Source organism: Staurois parvus, unplaced genomic scaffold (genome assembly GCF_062004578.1).
Source record: "Staurois parvus isolate SC_StPar_1 unplaced genomic scaffold, SC_StPar_1.0 ptg000025l, whole genome shotgun sequence".
Classification (NCBI taxonomy): Eukaryota; Metazoa; Chordata; class Amphibia; order Anura; family Ranidae; genus Staurois; species Staurois parvus.
The window spans coordinates 11,554,360-11,572,526 of record NW_028317821.1 but is presented as its reverse complement, the minus strand read 5'-3'; positions in this window follow the sequence as shown (position 1 = coordinate 11,572,526).

Here is an 18,167-nt window from a genome sequence, read left to right as displayed (position 1 = left end):
AGAGCTTTCTTTTGGTGGTATTTGCTCACCTCTGGGTTTTTTATTTTGTGCACTTTAAACAAAAAAAGACCAAAAATTAAAAAAAAAAAAAAAAAAAAAGATTTTTTCTCCTTTCTGTTATAAAAAATATCCTGTTAACTTAAAGTTAGTCATAAATTTAGGCCAAAATGTATTTTGCTACATGTCTTTGGTAAAAATAAATCCCAAGTGTATATTAATTGGTTTACATGAAAGTTATAGTGTCTTCAAACTATAGTATGGATACTGGAATTTACACAGCTTTTACTTTCTGACTGCCTATCACATTTTCTGAGGTGCTAAAATGACAGTGCAGTCCAAACACCCCCAAATGACCCTTTTTGGAAAGTAGACACCCTAAGCTCAGTATAAATTTAGGCACACCCAGCGACAGCACAGCGAGGGGTAGCATTGGCAACTATCATCTTGGCTAAAGTATTGATCTTGGATTAAGTATTGAGCATTGCTCTTCGGCTCTGCACTTCAGCAAAAGCACAAAGCGAGAATCCACAGCAGACAACTTTAAATACTAAACAGACTACAGGTGACCTGTTTCCCCATCCAGCTCTTTCATTTCTTACCTAGTCCACTTCTTCATCTCACCACTCTGTAACATGCACTCCCTACTCCTCCTTCTCACAGTTGTATCCTCTCTCTTCAAACTCTCTCTCTTCTCCACCCCACAACTTATATATATCACCCTCACTCCTGTCTTCACTTTATTACTGTACTTATCAACTCCTGCTAATTCTGAACCCACATATTAAGAAAACCTCCAGGACACTGGGACCTGTCCCTCCATATAAGTCATACTCCCATATTACCTCTCACCCTTCTGCTTCTCCTAACATCTGGAGACATTTCCCCAAATATTGGGTAGCCATCTTTTTCCTTTGACCAACACACCCGGCACCCCCTATCCTCTAACAACAGCCGCAATCCACACAATTTGGTTACTATTCCTCTTCTTCCTAGAACCAGCCTCCCCTTTTCCTGTGCCCTTTGGAATGCTCGCTCTGTGTGTAACAAACTCACCTCTGTCCATGACCTTTTTATCTCAAACTCCTTTATCCTACTTGCAATTACGGAAACCTGGCTTCATTAATCTGACTTTCCCTCTCCTGCTGCCCTCTCCTATGGTGGTCTCCTCTGGACTCACTCTCCCAGGCCTAGTGGATGGAAAGGAGGTGGAATTGAAATTCTCCTATCCCCTCTAAGCACTTTTCAGGTCCTTCATTCACCTCCCTCTCTGTCCCTCTCCTCATTTGAAGTTCATTGTATTCGTCTATTCTCTCCAGTTTCTTTAAGAATTGCTGTGATCTGTCGGCCTACTGGACCGGTATCAAGCTTCCTTGATGACTTCTCTGCCTGGCTGCCTTACTTTCTCTCTTCTGAAATTTCCACAATCATTCTTGGTGACTTCAACATCCCTGTTAATCTTAACAATCCTGCTACCTCCAAACGTCTGTGCCAAACCACTTCTTTTGACCTAAAACAATGGACACATGCTTCTACTCACTCTAATGGTAACTGACTTGACCTTGTATTCTCCTAACTATGCACTCCTTGCAACCTCACCAACTTTCCTTTTCCTCTCTCTGATCACTCCCTTATTAGCTTCACTCTCTCCTTGGCTTCCTCCTCCTTGTCTTCCAACTACCAAACAGTTACCCGTAGAAACATTCGCTGTCTTAACCCTTCTCTTCTTTTTTTGGCAACAGATTGTCTCTATGACAAAATCTCAGCCCTGTCCTGCACCAACCTGGCCACTTCTGTATACAACAGGTCACTGTCATCCACCGTGGACACATTGGCCCCCCTCACTACACACAGAATTAGGCCCCTTCCACTACAGGACTGACAAACAGACAATAGCAGATGCCTCAAAAAACGTAGTCGTACACTTGAGCGTTTATGGTGTAAGATTAAGACCCAGCAAATCTTTGACCAATATAAATCTGCCCTTCAAAAATACAATTTCTGTCTCCACATTGCCAAACAGACCTATTTTATCACTCTCATTAACACCCTCTCATGCAATCCCCGTCAACTCTTTTCTACCTTTAACTCTCTACTTTGTCCTTCTTTACCTCCACCCACCAACTCACTCACTGCCCAGGAGATCACTAATCACTTAAAAAATAAGATTGATACAATTCATGACAAGATCTCCCTCACCCTACCCTCCTTGTTCACCTGCAAAATCTACATTTCCCTTGTTTAACCCAGGTACTATAGAGGAGGTTGGTAAACTTTTTTCTAAAGCCCACCTAACCTCCTGTCCCCTGAACCCTGTTCCCTCGCAAATACTACGGTCACCCTCTGGCTCTATCCTTCATTCTTTAACTCATATCTTTAATCTCTCCCTTTCTACTGGCATCTTCCCCAACTCTCTAAAACATGCACTAGTCACCCCCATACTTAAAAATGCCTCACTGAACCCCACCAATGTTAGCAACCTAAGACCCATCTCTTTACTCCCTTTTGCCTCCAAACTCCTTGAATGACTAGTGCTGAGATGCCACCTTATTGAGAATAACCTTCTTTATCCCCTATAGTCTAGATTTTGCTCACAACACTTCACAGAAACTGCTGTCCTAAAATTCACAAACTACTTACCAACCATTAAACCAATGGTCACTATTCCATACTCTTACTCTTGAACCTCTCCGCTGCCTTTCACACAGTTGACCACCAACTCCTCCTCAGAAAACTCTATTTACTTGGTCTCCGTGACTGTACTCTCCTTTGGTTCGAATCTTACCTATCTCACCGCACCTTCAGTGTCACTTACAACTCTACTTCCTCCTCTCCCACTTCTCTTACTGTCGGGGTCCCCCAAGGTCCTGTCCTTGAACCTCTCCCATTCTCGATCTATGCTTCTTCCTTGGGTAAGCTGATAGCTTCCCATGGTTTCCAATACCATTTCTGTGCTGATGACACACAAATCTATCTCTCTACTCCTCAGATCACCCATCAGTTTCCTCACATATCACCGATTTACTAACAGACATATCAGACTGGATGTCACACCACTTCCTAAAACTCAATCTATTTAAAACTGAGCTCATAATATTTCCTCCCCCACGTGCCTCTTCCCTGATTTCTCAGTCAGGATCACTAGCACTACTATCAACCCATCCCTGCATGCCAGGGTGCTAGGTGTAACCTTGGATTCTGAACTATCCTTTCAGGCCCACATCCAATCCCTGTCCAAATCATGCCACCTCAACCTCCACAGCATCTTCAGAATATGTCCCTTTTTAACCAATGATAACAAAAAGCTCCTAATTCACTCCCTGGTTATCTCTCGCCTCGACTACTACAACTCCCGCCTCATTGGCTTACCTTTACATAGGCTATCCCCCCTCCAGTCTATCATGAATGCTGCCAGGCTCATCCACCTTACCAACTGTTCAGTGTCTGCTCCTTGTAAAAGCAATTCTGCAGCTAATTAGCCACTAGGATTGCTTTTTCATGAAAGCCAATCGCTGGCTGAAAACACGGTACCAGGATGATGCCTGCAGCTGGGGAGGGGGGTTGCAGTGGGGGAGGGGGGGTTGATGGGATCAGTGACACTGGTGGTGGTAGGGGAGGAATGGGATCAGTGGCAGTGCTGGGGGGGAATGGGATGAGTGATAGTGCTTGTGTGGATGGGATGAGTGGCAGTGCTAGGAGGTGTGACCAGTGGCAATGCTGGAGGATGATGGAATCAGTGGCAGTGGTGGTGGTGGTGGGGTGACCGGGATCAGTGGCATCAGTGGCAGTGCTGAGGGGGTGTGATTAGTGGCAAAGCTGGGGGGTTGATGTTATGAGTGGTAGTGATGGTGGTGGGGGAATCGGATGAGTGGCAGTGCTGGGGGGTGTGATCATTGGCAATGTTTGGGGATTGTTGGGATCAGTGGCAATGGTGTTGGAGGAGAATGGGATCAGTAGCAGTGCTGGGGAAGGGGAAGAGGGATCAGTGGCAGTGCTGGAGGAAGGATGGGATTAGTGGCAGTGCTGGGGGTAGTGTGATCAGTGGCAGTGCCGGGGGGTTCATAGGATCAGTGGCAGTGGTGGAAATGGGATGAATGGCAGTGCTGGGGGGATGGGATCAGTGGCAGTGCTGGGGGGCAGATGAGATCATTGGCAGTGGTGGGGGGGAATGGGATCAGTGGCAAGTCTGGGGGGTTAATGTGATTCAGTACTGTGCTACATTAACTGGCAATTGCTTAGCAACACTGTACCAAAATTACATTTATATAATTTTTTTCAGAGAAATAGAACTTTCTTTTGGTTGTATGTAATCACCACTATTGTTTTTTTTTTTGCTATATAAACGAAAAATACCAAAGAAGTTTCTGTTACAACATGTAGGAAACAAATAAGCTTTCTTCATAAGTTTAGGCCAAAATGTAGTCTGCTATATTTCTTTGGTGAAAATAATTCAAATCAGAGTATATTATTTAGTCTGTGTGAAAGTTATAAAGTCTAAAAACTTTGGTATATATTGTATATTTGAAAACTGATGTCTTGATGTACTAACAGCCTATCTCATTTCTTGTATATAGATCTACAGAACAGACAGTGCTACATGTGGTTATCTGCTGCTTCTCTTCAAACAGAAAACAGGAACTTTATTTTATAGAGAAAAGAGTTTATCATAGATACCACTACAAACATATAAACACTGCCATCTACTGGTTGTAGAGTATATCTCTACTGAACACTGACACTGATGTAGTTGGTGTACTACATGAACAATATATTCCAACATTTTTTGAGGCCTTAACATGTCAGGACAGAACAAATACCCCCTAAATGACTCCTTTTAGGAAAGTAGATAGTCCAAGGTATTTAGTAAAAGGCATGGCAAGTTTTTGGAAGTTGTAATATTTTATCTAAAGTAAGTGGTGAATCCTCCTGCGCTGCTATACCTGCTATGGATAATAAAACAGCTGCTAACTCCCAATCCTCACCTTTAGATGGATAAATGGATACAATTAATATAACAATGATGTAGCGCTATAATACTTTCATATGATACAGAGCCGCTTCCAACAAAAAACTCGAAATAAACATACAAAGCAACCAAGCTTAAACTTGTGACTTTTGAAAGTGATTGGTGCACTATATGTCAAGAATCAATCTCCACATAATTACTCCAACATTGTTGTGACACACAGTGATTTCCTATGAGGAGATATAGGTCTCCTCGTATCGGTGGTTAGGATAACAGTAATACTTATATTGTCCACTATATTTAGTGTATATTAGAAATATGATAGCACACACAAAGAATGATAAAAAAACATGCTCCTGTGCCAGTGCAGGTGGTGAGTGACAATCCTAGGTAGCTAGCATGCCCGCTCACCTTCCCCCTGCGACCCACAGGGGCCAAAATGCCTTACGGGTCACCCCAGGACCCTACACGTTTTCTCCAGGTGAAGGGTTACTCCACACTCTTCAATGCTTTCTCCTCCACCTTCCACTATTCCTCCATGGACAGGTACCGCTGTATATAGCCTTATATACTCATGAGGTTTTGAGGGTCATAAAATAAGAACACAAAAATCCTCCATAGTGCAAAACTGTATGCTGAATTTATTAGAAGAAAAAACGCCAAGTAATAACTCACATTTAAGCAGAGACACAATGAGCTTGCATCACCTCACATGGGTGTACTGAGAGCACTCTGGTGTACCAAGATGGTGCTGGACCGGAAGTGCATCACCACGTCACTACGTCACATCTACGCCACGCCCCTCGTAGCTTCGTCAGGACATCCGTCAGAGGCGTGGCGTAACGCGTAGATGTGACGTAGTGAAGTGGTGACGCACTTCCGGTTTGTATCATGCTCTGTATCATTTGAAAGTATTATAGCGCTACATCATTGTTATATTAATTGTAATATTTTATCATAATTTTATGGAAAATGAAGAAATTAAATACAATTTGAATTTCTTTTACATACTGGGCTCCATTCACTAATGCAGATCGCATGTGGTATTTAGGTGACACATTTTCAAAACTTTCGCATGCAATCCTGTAATTGTCAATTAACTATTCCGATTTGCAGTATTTACCACAAAACACTCAGTAAATACCACATAAAACAGCATTAAACTTAGTTCACAAAAGGAAATACATTAATGCAGTAATTTGGTAGTGGTTCAGGCATGCGATAGTAAGGGAATGTGTATGATTCTAAGGGGTTGTTAAGGAGCCGAAAGCTGTCATGGTTGTTAAGGAGCGGGTGGTCGCTGCGACCCCAATAGCCATGACACATAAGCTGACAGCAGAATGTAAACAAAAGAACTACCAGCATTTAGCCAATTAACCACTAGGGGACCGCCCACAGTACATATACTGCTACAAGGTGGCCCCTGTGCGCAGGATCACGTATATAAACATGATCCTGCATTTCGGGGTAGGGGGCCCACGCAAGGCGTGCGACTGCCCTACCCGCGGCACCGATCGTAGCCACAGATGTCAATCACCAGGTCCCGGCCAAACACTGACGGGGAGAAAGGCTGCATTGTTTTCAATGCAGCTCTCCTCCCTGTCCCTGTCAGTTTTCACTGTTCCGGATTGCTGAGCACAGCCTACCGGATCAGTGTATAACAGTGAAGTACACCCCCCGCCCCCTAGTAAAACACTCCCCTTACACAGTTAACCCATTGATTGCCTCCAAATGTTAACCCCTTCCTTCCCAGTGCCATTAGTACAGTGTCAGTGGTTTTTTTTTTGCATTGATCACTGTATTGGTGTCACTGGGGATGTCAGTGACCCCAAGTCAGTTCCCCCCCAGTGTCAGAATGTCCGCCGCAGTCCCGCCATAAGTCGCTGATCGCCGCCGTAAGTCTTTGATTGCCACCATAAGTCACTGATCGCCACTATTATTACTATAAAAAAAATCGGCCCTCACATTAACCCCTTCCTGCCCAATGTCATTGGTACAGTGTCAGTGGGTTTTTTTTAGCACTGATCACTGTATTGGTGTCACTGGAGTGTCAGTGACACCAGATTGGTCCCGCCCAGTGTCAGAATGTCCACCGCAGTCCCGATAAATGTCGCTGATTGCCACCATTACTAGTAAGAAAAAAAACCCCATTATCTATACCGCCATTTGTAAACGCTATAACTTTCATGTAAACCAATTTACACGTATTGGGATTTTTTTTTTAGCAAAGACATGTAGCAGAATACATTTTACCCTAAATTAATGACGAAATTTGATTTTTACATTTTTTTACTGGACATGTTTAATAGCAAAAAGTAAAAAATATTGTTTTTTTTCTCAAAATTGTTGGTCTTTTTTTTATAGCACAAAAAACAAAAAATGCACAGGTGATCAAATACCACAAAAAGAAAGCTCAATTTGTGGTAAAAAAAAGGATTTAAATTTCATTTGGGTGGAGCATTGCATAATTGCGCAATAGGGGCAGGGAGGGCTTCCCCCCCATTTTGATGAGGACAAGGGTCTCTTTCCCACAACCCTGGCCATGTGGTTGTGGGGGTCTGCAGGCAGGGGGCTTATCAGAATCTGGAAGCCCATGTTAACAAGGGGGCCCTCAGACTCCGCCCCTTCCCCCATGTGAATGAGTATGGGGTACATAGTATGTGTTAAAAGTGAGTAAAAACATAGACTCCTTTATGCAAAAAACAAAAAAAATACTAAAAATAAATCTCTCAAAAAGTAGATTCAATGTCAATCCTGAGCAAGTTTTCATTACTAAAATACCGCATCACTTCATAAAATAATGCAGGCAATATTTTAGTTGCATTACTAGTGAATCAAAAAAAAGTTTGAAAAGCCCTAATCCTAAATCAATAGATACTTCTTTGTGAATAGAACCCACAGTGCACTACAGCATCATTATATGACTGGTGTGGTGGTGATCAGGGATACTGACTCGTGACAATATGTAAAAAAAAAAAAGTAAAATTTTTTTTATTCAGTTTTTAAACCCTTTTTTTAATTATTTTTTTAAGATCAGGGATTTTTTTTACACTGTGATTGCTTGTTATAGTGATGATCAGCGTAACAGCAATCATTTGAACTGTCATAGTTGGCTTTCTATAATGGATTTGTATATTCTTTACTATTGTGATGCTGTAATTGACCACAGCTATCACATGGTACAGGATGTTATGATTGGCCGAGGTACCATGTTATCACTGGTGACCAATCACAGATCACACAGAGTAGTAAACAATGATGTCATGAATGAATTCCATTCATAAATGTTGTTAACTTGGCAGATCACAGCGGCCTGATACCACACACTGCAATATGCTGTGTCTACCGCTGTGTCCTCCAGCCTCCTTTGTCAAACCTCTTGCTTTAAGTAAAGCTGAAGATTTCTATGTGCATTAGAGAACATTCATCTAGTCTGGATGTTAAGAGTCGGACTTTGGGTAAATATTTAAGCCTTTGGGCTTTCCCCAAAGCCTAAACGTTTGATGAACTTTCTGACCAATTGCTATTGTTTTCATATGTATACAGACCAGAACCTGCAGTGTTCCTTTCTTTCTTCAAAGGCACAAACATGCAAGTATGCCAAAACTTGTATGTCTGTACAAAAATTGTTCGAAGACTGTCTAATGTGTGTAAGAGCCTTTAGTATTTATTTTCATCCCTCCATTGGTGATCAGTGAATTTGTTTTGAGAGGTGACACATCAGAGTCAACTATTTGGGTTCACCTTTTATAAAAAATGTAATAAATGCACATCTTTTTGCAGGTAGAAAAATGTGCATTTGTTATTTTTTTAAACTACAGTCTGCAAGGCATTGCACCCACGATCAGCAGATTAAAGGTGCAATGGCAGGATCCGGCAGACTCTCAGTACACTGTCTGCCCATACCTCCCATATGGGTAGGCAGTCACTGAATTGCAAGATGAATCAATGAATGACAGGGTTCACCAGAACCAGAAGTTCATTGGGAACTACACTCTGCGGCAGCTGATGGTAGTTGTAGACCATTCATTCATAGAACCCTGTGAATAAATGATGCGGCTGTGTAGGTGGAGCCCCACACGGCCACCCTTTTTTTAAATTCTGACAGCGGGTGCAGGGAGAGGAATCTCCACCCACTGTCCCAGGGAGGGGTGGATTGGGGAAGAGGAGACAGGAGCTGGAACATGTTACATGTTCCAATCTGAGTACGGGTGGAACATATAACTAGAGATGAGCGAATCGAAGTAGGCGAAATGGAATTCGTTTCGAATATTAGGAAAATTAGGAATATTAGGAAAATTAGGAATATTAGGAAAATTAAAATCCGAAAATAAGCAGACTTCGGATGCGCGAATCGAAATTTTTCCTAAAATGGCGGCGACATGTGCGGCGACGGAGTGGGGATGTCTGGGAAGGCGCGCAGACAAGGCGCGCTGACCCATAATGCATTCATTCATGACATGTGATCGCATTAGCCAATCAGCAGCCAGCCAGCCAGCACAGTGTAATGGTCGAGCTATAAATAGCGGCCATTTTAGAATTCTCCATTTGCCTCCAGTCATTCAACAGAGGCAGACCTGGCTGTATGCAGGGAGAGAGTTAGGGACACAGAAACGTTACTTAGGGACAGAGAAACGTTACTTAGGGCCACAGAATCGTTACTTAGGGCCACAGAAACGTTTACTTAGGGCCACAGAATCGTTAGTTAGGGCCACAGAAACGTTACTTAGGGACACAGAATTGTTACTCAGGGACAGACAGAATTGTTACTGAGGGATACAGAATTGTTACTGAGGGCCACAGAATCGTTACTTAGGGCCACAGAATCGTTACTTAGGGCCACAGAAACGTTACTTAGGACCACAGAATTGTTACTTAGGGACAGACACAGAATTGTTACTGAGGGACACAGATTTGTTACTGAGGGCCACAGAATCGTTACTTAGGGCCACAGAATTGTTACTTAGGGACAGACACAGAATTGTTACTGAGGGACACAGATTTGTTACTGAGGGCCACAGAATCGTTACTTAGGGCCACAGAAACGTTACTTAGGGCCACAGAATTGTTACTTAGGGACAGACACAGAATTGTTACTGAGGGCCACAGAATCGTTACTTAGGGCCACAGAATTGTTACTTAGGGACAGACACAGAATTGTTAGTGAGGGACACAGATTTGTTACTGAGGGCCACAGAATCGTTACTTAGGGCCACAGAAACGTTACTTAGGGCCACAGAATTGTTACTTAGGGACAGACACAGAATTGTTATTGAGGGACACAGAATTGTTACTGAGGGCCACAGAACCGTTACTTAGGGCCACAGAAACATTACTTAGGGCCACAGAATTGTTACTTAGGGACAGACACAGAATTGTTACTGAGGGACACAGATTTGTTACTGAGGGCCACAGAATCGTTACTTAGGGCCACAGAATTGTTACTTAGGGACAGACACAGAATTGTTATTGAGGGACACAGAATTGTTACTGAGGGCCACAGAAACGTTACTTAGGGCCACAGAAACGTTACTTAGGGCCACAGAATTGTTACTTAGGGACAGACACAGAATTGTTATTGAGGGACACAGAATTGTTACTAAGGGCCACAGAAACGTTACTTAGGGCCACAGAAACGTTACTTAGGGCCACAGAATCGTTACTTAGGGCCACAGAAACGTTACTTAGGGACACAGAATTGTTACTCAGGGACAGACAGAATTTTTACTGAGGGATACAGAATTGTTACTGAGGGCCACAGAATCGTTACTTAGGGCCACAGAAACGTTACTTAGGGCCACAGAATTGTTACTTAGGGACAGACACAGAATTGTTACTGAGGGACACAGATTTGTTACTGAGGGCCACAGAATCGTTACTTAGGGCCACAGAAACGTTACTTAGGGCCACAGAATTGTTACTTAGGGACAGACACAGAATTGTTATTGAGGGACACAGAATTGTTACTGAGGGCCACAGAACCGTTACTTAGGGCCACAGAAACATTACTTAGGGCCACAGAATTGTTACTTAGGGACAGACACAGAATTGTTACTGAGGGACACAGATTTGTTACTGAGGGCCACAGAATCGTTACTTAGGGCCACAGAATTGTTACTTAGGGACAGACACAGAATTGTTATTGAGGGACACAGAATTGTTACTGAGGGCCACAGAAACGTTACTTAGGGCCACAGAAACGTTACTTAGGGCCACAGAATTGTTACTTAGGGACAGACACAGAATTGTTATTGAGGGACACAGAATTGTTACTAAGGGCCACAGAAACGTTACTTAGGGCCACAGAAACGTTACTTAGGGCCACAGAATCGTTACTTAGGGCCACAGAAACGTTACTTAGGGACACAGAATTGTTACTCAGGGACAGACAGAATTTTTACTGAGGGATACAGAATTGTTACTGAGGGCCACAGAATCGTTACTTAGGGCCACAGAAACGTTACTTAGGGCCACAGAATTGTTACTTAGGGACAGACACAGAATTGTTACTGAGGGACACAGATTTGTTACTGAGGGCCACAGAATCGTTACTTAGGGCCACAGAAACGTTACTTAGGGCCACAGAATTGTTACTTAGGGACAGACACAGAATTGTTATTGAGGGACACAGAATTGTTACTGAGGGCCACAGAACCGTTACTTAGGGCCACAGAAACATTACTTAGGGCCACAGAATTGTTACTTAGGGACAGACACAGAATTGTTACTGAGGGACACAGATTTGTTACTGAGGGCCACAGAATCGTTACTTAGGGCCACAGAATTGTTACTTAGGGACAGACACAGAATTGTTATTGAGGGAAACAGAATTGTTACTGAGGGCCACAGAAACGTTACTTAGGGCCACAGAAACGTTACTTAGGGCCACAGAATTGTTACTTAGGGACAGACACAGAATTGTTATTGAGGGACACAGAATTGTTACTAAGGGCCACAGAAACGTTACTTAGGGCCACAGAAACGTTACTTAGGGCCACAGAATCGTTACTTAGGGCCACAGAAACGTTACTTAGGGACACAGAATTGTTACTCAGGGACAGACAGAATTTTTACTGAGGGATACAGAATTGTTACTGAGGGCCACAGAATCGTTACTTAGGGCCACAGAAACGTTACTTAGGGCCACAGAATTGTTACTTAGGGACAGACACAGAATTGTTACTGAGGGACACAGATTTGTTACTGAGGGCCACAGAATCGTTACTTAGGGCCACAGAAACGTTACTTAGGGCCACAGAATTGTTACTTAGGGACAGACACAGAATTGTTATTGAGGGACACAGAATTGTTACTGAGGGCCACAGAACCGTTACTTAGGGCCACAGAAACGTTACTTAGGGCCACAGAATCGTTACTTAGGGCCACAGAAACGTTACTTAGGGCCACAGAAACGTTACTTAGGGACACAGAATTGTTACTCAGGGACAGACAGAATTGTTACTGAGGGATACAGAATTGTTACTGAGGGCCACAGAATCGTTACTTAGGGCCAAAGAAACGTTACTTAGGGCCACAGAATTGTTACTTAGGGACAGACAGAATTGTTACTGAGGGACACAGATTTGTTACTGAGGGCCACAGAATCGTTACTTAGGGCCACAGAATTGTTACTTAGGGACAGACACAGAATTGTTACTGAGGGACACAGATTTGTTACTTAGGGCCACAGAATTGTTACTTAGGGACAGACACAGAATTGTTATTGAGGGACACAGAAATGTTACTGAGGGCCACAGAACCGTTACTTAGGGCCACAGAAACGTTACTTAGGGCCACAGAATTGTTACTTAGGGACAGACACAGAATTGTTACTGAGGGACACAGATTTGTTACTGAGGGCCACAGAATCGTTACTTAGGGCCACAGAATTGTTACTTAGGGACAGACACAGAATTGTTAGTGAGGGACACAGATTTGTTACTGAGGGCCACAGAATCGTTACTTAGGGCCACAGAATTGTTACTTAGGGACAGACACAGAATTGTTATTGAGGGATACAGAATCGTTACTTAGGGCCACAGAAACGTTACTTAGGGCCACAGAATTGTTACTTAGGGACAGACACAGAATTGTTATTGAGGGACACAGAATTGTTACTGAGGGCCACAGAACCGTTACTTAGGGCCACAGAACCGTTACTTAGGGCCACAGAATTGTTACTTAGGGACAGACACAGAATTGTTACTGAGGGACACAGATTTGTTACTGAGGGCCACAGAATCGTTACTTAGGGCCACAGAATTGTTACTTAGGGACAGACACAGAATTGTTACTGAGGGACACAGATTTGTTACTGAGGGCCACAGAAACGTTACTTAGGGCCACAGAATTGTTACTTAGGGACAGACACAGAATTGTTAGTGAGGGACACAGATTTGTTACTGAGGGCCACAGAATCGTTACTTAGGGCCACAGAAACGTTACTTAGGGCCACAGAATTGTTACTTAGGGACAGACACAGAATTGTTATTGAGGGACACAGAATTGTTACTGAGGGCCACAGAACCGTTACTTAGGGCCACAGAACCGTTACTTAGGGCCACAGAATTGTTACTTAGGGACAGACACAGAATTGTTACTGAGGGACACAGATTTGTTACTGAGGGCCACAGAATCGTTACTTAGGGCCACAGAATTGTTACTTAGGGACAGACACAGAATTGTTACTGAGGGACACAGATTTGTTACTGAGGGCCACAGAAACGTTACTTAGGGCCACAGAATTGTTACTTAGGGACAGACACAGAATTGTTAGTGAGGGACACAGATTTGTTACTGAGGGCCACAGAATCGTTACTTAGGGCCACAGAAACGTTACTTAGGGCCACAGAATTGTTACTTAGGGACAGACACAGAATTGTTATTGAGGGACACAGAATTGTTACTGAGGGCCACAGAACCGTTACTTAGGGCCACAGAAATGTTACTTAGGGCCACAGAATTGTTACTTAGGGACAGACACAGAATTGTTACTGAGGGACACAGATTTGTTACTGAGGGCCACAGAATCGTTACTTAGGGCCACAGAATTGTTACTTAGGGACAGACACAGAATTGTTACTGAGGGACACAGATTTGTTACTGAGGGCCACAGAAACGTTACTTAGGGCCACAGAAACGTTACTTAGGGCCACAGAATCGTTACTTAAGGCCACAGAAATGTTACTTAGGGCCACAGAAACTTTACTTAGGGCCACAGAATTGTTACTTAGGGACACAGAATTGTTACTCAGGGACAGACACAGAATTGTTACTGAGGGATACAGAATTGTTACTGAGGGCCACAGAAACGTCACTTAGGGCCACAGAAACGTTACTTAGGGCCACAGAATTGTTACTTAGGGACAGACACAGAATTGTTACTGAGGGACACAGAATTGTTACTCAGGGACAGACACAGAATTGTTACTGAGGGATACAGAATTGTTACTGAGGGCCACAGAAACGTTACTTAGGGCCACAGAAACGTTACTTAGGGCCACAGAAACTTTACTTAGGGCCACAGAATTGTTACTTAGGGACACAGAATTGTTACTCAGGGACAGACACAGAATTGTTACTGAGGGATACAGAATTGTTACTGAGGGCCACAGAAACGTTACTTAGGGCCACAGAAACGTTACTTAGGGCCACAGAAACGTTACTTAGGGCCACAGAATTGTTACTTAGGGACAGACACAGAATTGTTACTGAGGGACACAGAATTGTTACTGAGGGCCACAGAACCGTTACTTAGGGCCACAGAAACCTTACTTAGGGACACAGAATTGTTACTCAGGGACAGACACAGAATTGTTACTGAGGGACACAGAATTGTTACTGAGGGCCACAGAACTGTTACTGAGGGCCACAGAACTGTTACTTAGGGCCACAGAAACATTACTTAGGGCCACAGAAACGTTACTTAGGGCCACAGAAACGTTACTTAGGGCCACAGAAACGTTACTTAGGGCCACAGAATCGTTACTTAGGGCCACAGAAACGTTACTTAGGGCCACAGAAACGTTACTTAGGGACACAGAAACGTTACTTAGGGACACAGAATTGTTACTCAGGGACAGACACAGAATTGTTACTGAGGGACACAGATTTGTTACTGAGGGCCACAGAACCGTTACTTAGGGCCACAGAAACGTTACTTAGGGCCACAGAATTGTTACTCAGGGACAGACACAGAATTGTTACTCAGGGACACAGAATTGTTATTGAGGGACACAGAATTGTTACTGAGGGCCACAGAAACGTTACTTAGGGCCACAGAAACGTTACTTAGGGCCACAGAATTGTTACTTAGTGACAGACACAGAATTGTTATTGAGGGACACAGAATTGTTACTAAGGGCCACAGAAACGTTACTTAGGGCCACAGAAACGTTACTTAGGGCCACAGAATCGTTACTTAGGGCCACAGAAACGTTACTTAGGGACACAGAATTGTTACTCAGGGACAGACAGAATTTTTACTGAGGGATACAGAATTGTTACTGAGGGCCACAGAATCGTTACTTAGGGCCACAGAAACGTTACTTAGGGCCACAGAATTGTTACTTAGGGACAGACACAGAATTGTTACTGAGGGACACAGATTTGTTACTGAGGGCCACAGAATCGTTACTTAGGGCCACAGAAACATTACTTAGGGCCACAGAATTGTTACTTAGGGACAGACACAGAATTGTTATTGAGGGACACAGAATTGTTACTGAGGGCCACAGAACCGTTACTTAGGGCCACAGAAACGTTACTTAGGGCCACAGAATCGTTACTTAGGGCCACAGAATCGTTACTTAGGGCCACAGAAACGTTACTTAGGGACACAGAATTGTTACTCAGGGACAGACAGAATTGTTACTGAGGGATACAGAATTGTTACTGAGGGCCACAGAATCGTTACTTAGGGCCAAAGAAACGTTACTTAGGGCCACAGAATTGTTACTTAGGGACAGACAGAATTGTTACTGAGGGACACAGATTTGTTACTGAGGGCCACAGAATCGTTACTTAGGGCCACAGAATTGTTACTTAGGGACAGACACAGAATTGTTACTGAGGGCCACAGATTTGTTACTTAGGGCCACAGAATTGTTACTTAGGGACAGACACAGAATTGTTATTGAGGGACACAGAAATGTTACTGAGGGCCACAGAACCGTTACTTAGGGCCACAGAAACGTTACTTAGGGCCACAGAATTGTTACTTAGGGACAGACACAGAATTGTTACTGAGGGACACAGATTTGTTACTGAGGGCCACAGAATCGTTACTTAGGGCCACAGAATTGTTACTTAGGGACAGACACAGAATTGTTAGTGAGGGACACAGATTTGTTACTGAGGGCCACAGAATCGTTACTTAGGGCCACAGAATTGTTACTTAGGGACAGACACAGAATTGTTATTGAGGGACACAGAATCGTTACTTAGGGCCACAGAAACGTTACTTAGGGCCACAGAATTGTTACTTAGGGACAGACACAGAATTGTTATTGAGGGACACAGAATTGTTACTGAGGGCCACAGAACCGTTACTTAGGGCCACAGAACCGTTACTTAGGGCCACAGAATTGTTACTTAGGGACAGACACAGAATTGTTACTGAGGGACACAGATTTGTTACTGAGGGCCACAGAATCGTTACTTAGGGCCACAGAATTGTTACTTAGGGACAGACACAGAATTGTTACTGAGGGACACAGATTTGTTACTGAGGGCCACAGAAACGTTACTTAGGGCCACAGAATTGTTACTTAGGGACAGACACAGAATTGTTAGTGAGGGACACAGATTTGTTACTGAGGGCCACAGAATCGTTACTTAGGGCCACAGAAACGTTACTTAGGGCCACAGAATTGTTACTTAGGGACAGACACAGAATTGTTATTGAGGGACACAGAATTGTTACTGAGGGCCACAGAACCGTTACTTAGGGCCACAGAAACGTTACTTAGGGCCACAGAATTGTTACTTAGGGACAGACACAGAATTGTTACTGAGGGACACAGATTTGTTACTGAGGGCCACAGAATCGTTACTTAGGGCCACAGAATTGTTACTTAGGGACAGACACAGAATTGTTACTGAGGGACACAGATTTGTTACTGAGGGCCACAGAAACGTTACTTAGGGCCACAGAAACGTTACTTAGGGCCACAGAATCGTTACTTAAGGCCACAGAAACGTTACTTAGGGCCACAGAAACTTTACTTAGGGCCACAGAATTTTTACTTAGGGACACAGAATTGTTACTCAGGGACAGACACAGAATTGTTACTGAGGGATACAGAATTGTTACTGAGGGCCACAGAAACGTTACTTAGGGCCACAGAAACGTTACTTAGGGCCACAGAATTGTTACTTAGGGACAGACACAGAATTGTTACTGAGGGACACAGAATTGTTACTCAGGGACAGACACAGAATTGTTACTGAGGGATACAGAATTGTTACTGAGGGCCACAGAAACGTTACTTAGGGCCACAGAAACGTTACTTAGGGCCACAGAAACTTTACTTAGGGCCACAGAATTGTTACTTAGGGACACAGAATTGTTACTCAGGGACAGACACAGAATTGTTACTGAGGGATACAGAATTGTTACTGAGGGCCACAGAAACGTTACTTAGGGCCACAGAAACGTTACTTAGGGCCACAGAAACGTTACTTAGGGCCACAGAATTGTTACTTAGGGACAGACACAGAATTGTTACTGAGGGACACAGAATTGTTACTGAGGGCCACAGAACCGTTACTTAGGGCCACAGAAACCTTACTTAGGGACACAGAATTGTTACTCAGGGACAGACACAGAATTGTTACTGAGGGACACAGAATTGTTACTGAGGGCCACAGAACTGTTACTGAGGGCCACAGAACTGTTACTTAGGGCCACAGAAACATTACTTAGGGCCACAGAAACGTTACTTAGGGCCACAGAAACGTTACTTAGGGCTACAGAAACGTTACTTAGGGCCACAGAATCGTTACTTAGGGCCACAGAAACGTTACTTAGGGCCACAGAAACGTTACTTAGGGACACAGAAACGTTATTTAGGGACACAGAATTGTTACTCAGGGACAGACACAGAATTGTTACTGAGGGACACAGATTTGTTACTGAGGGCCACAGAACCGTTACTTAGGGCCACAGAAACGTTACTTAGGGCCACAGAATTGTTACTCAGGG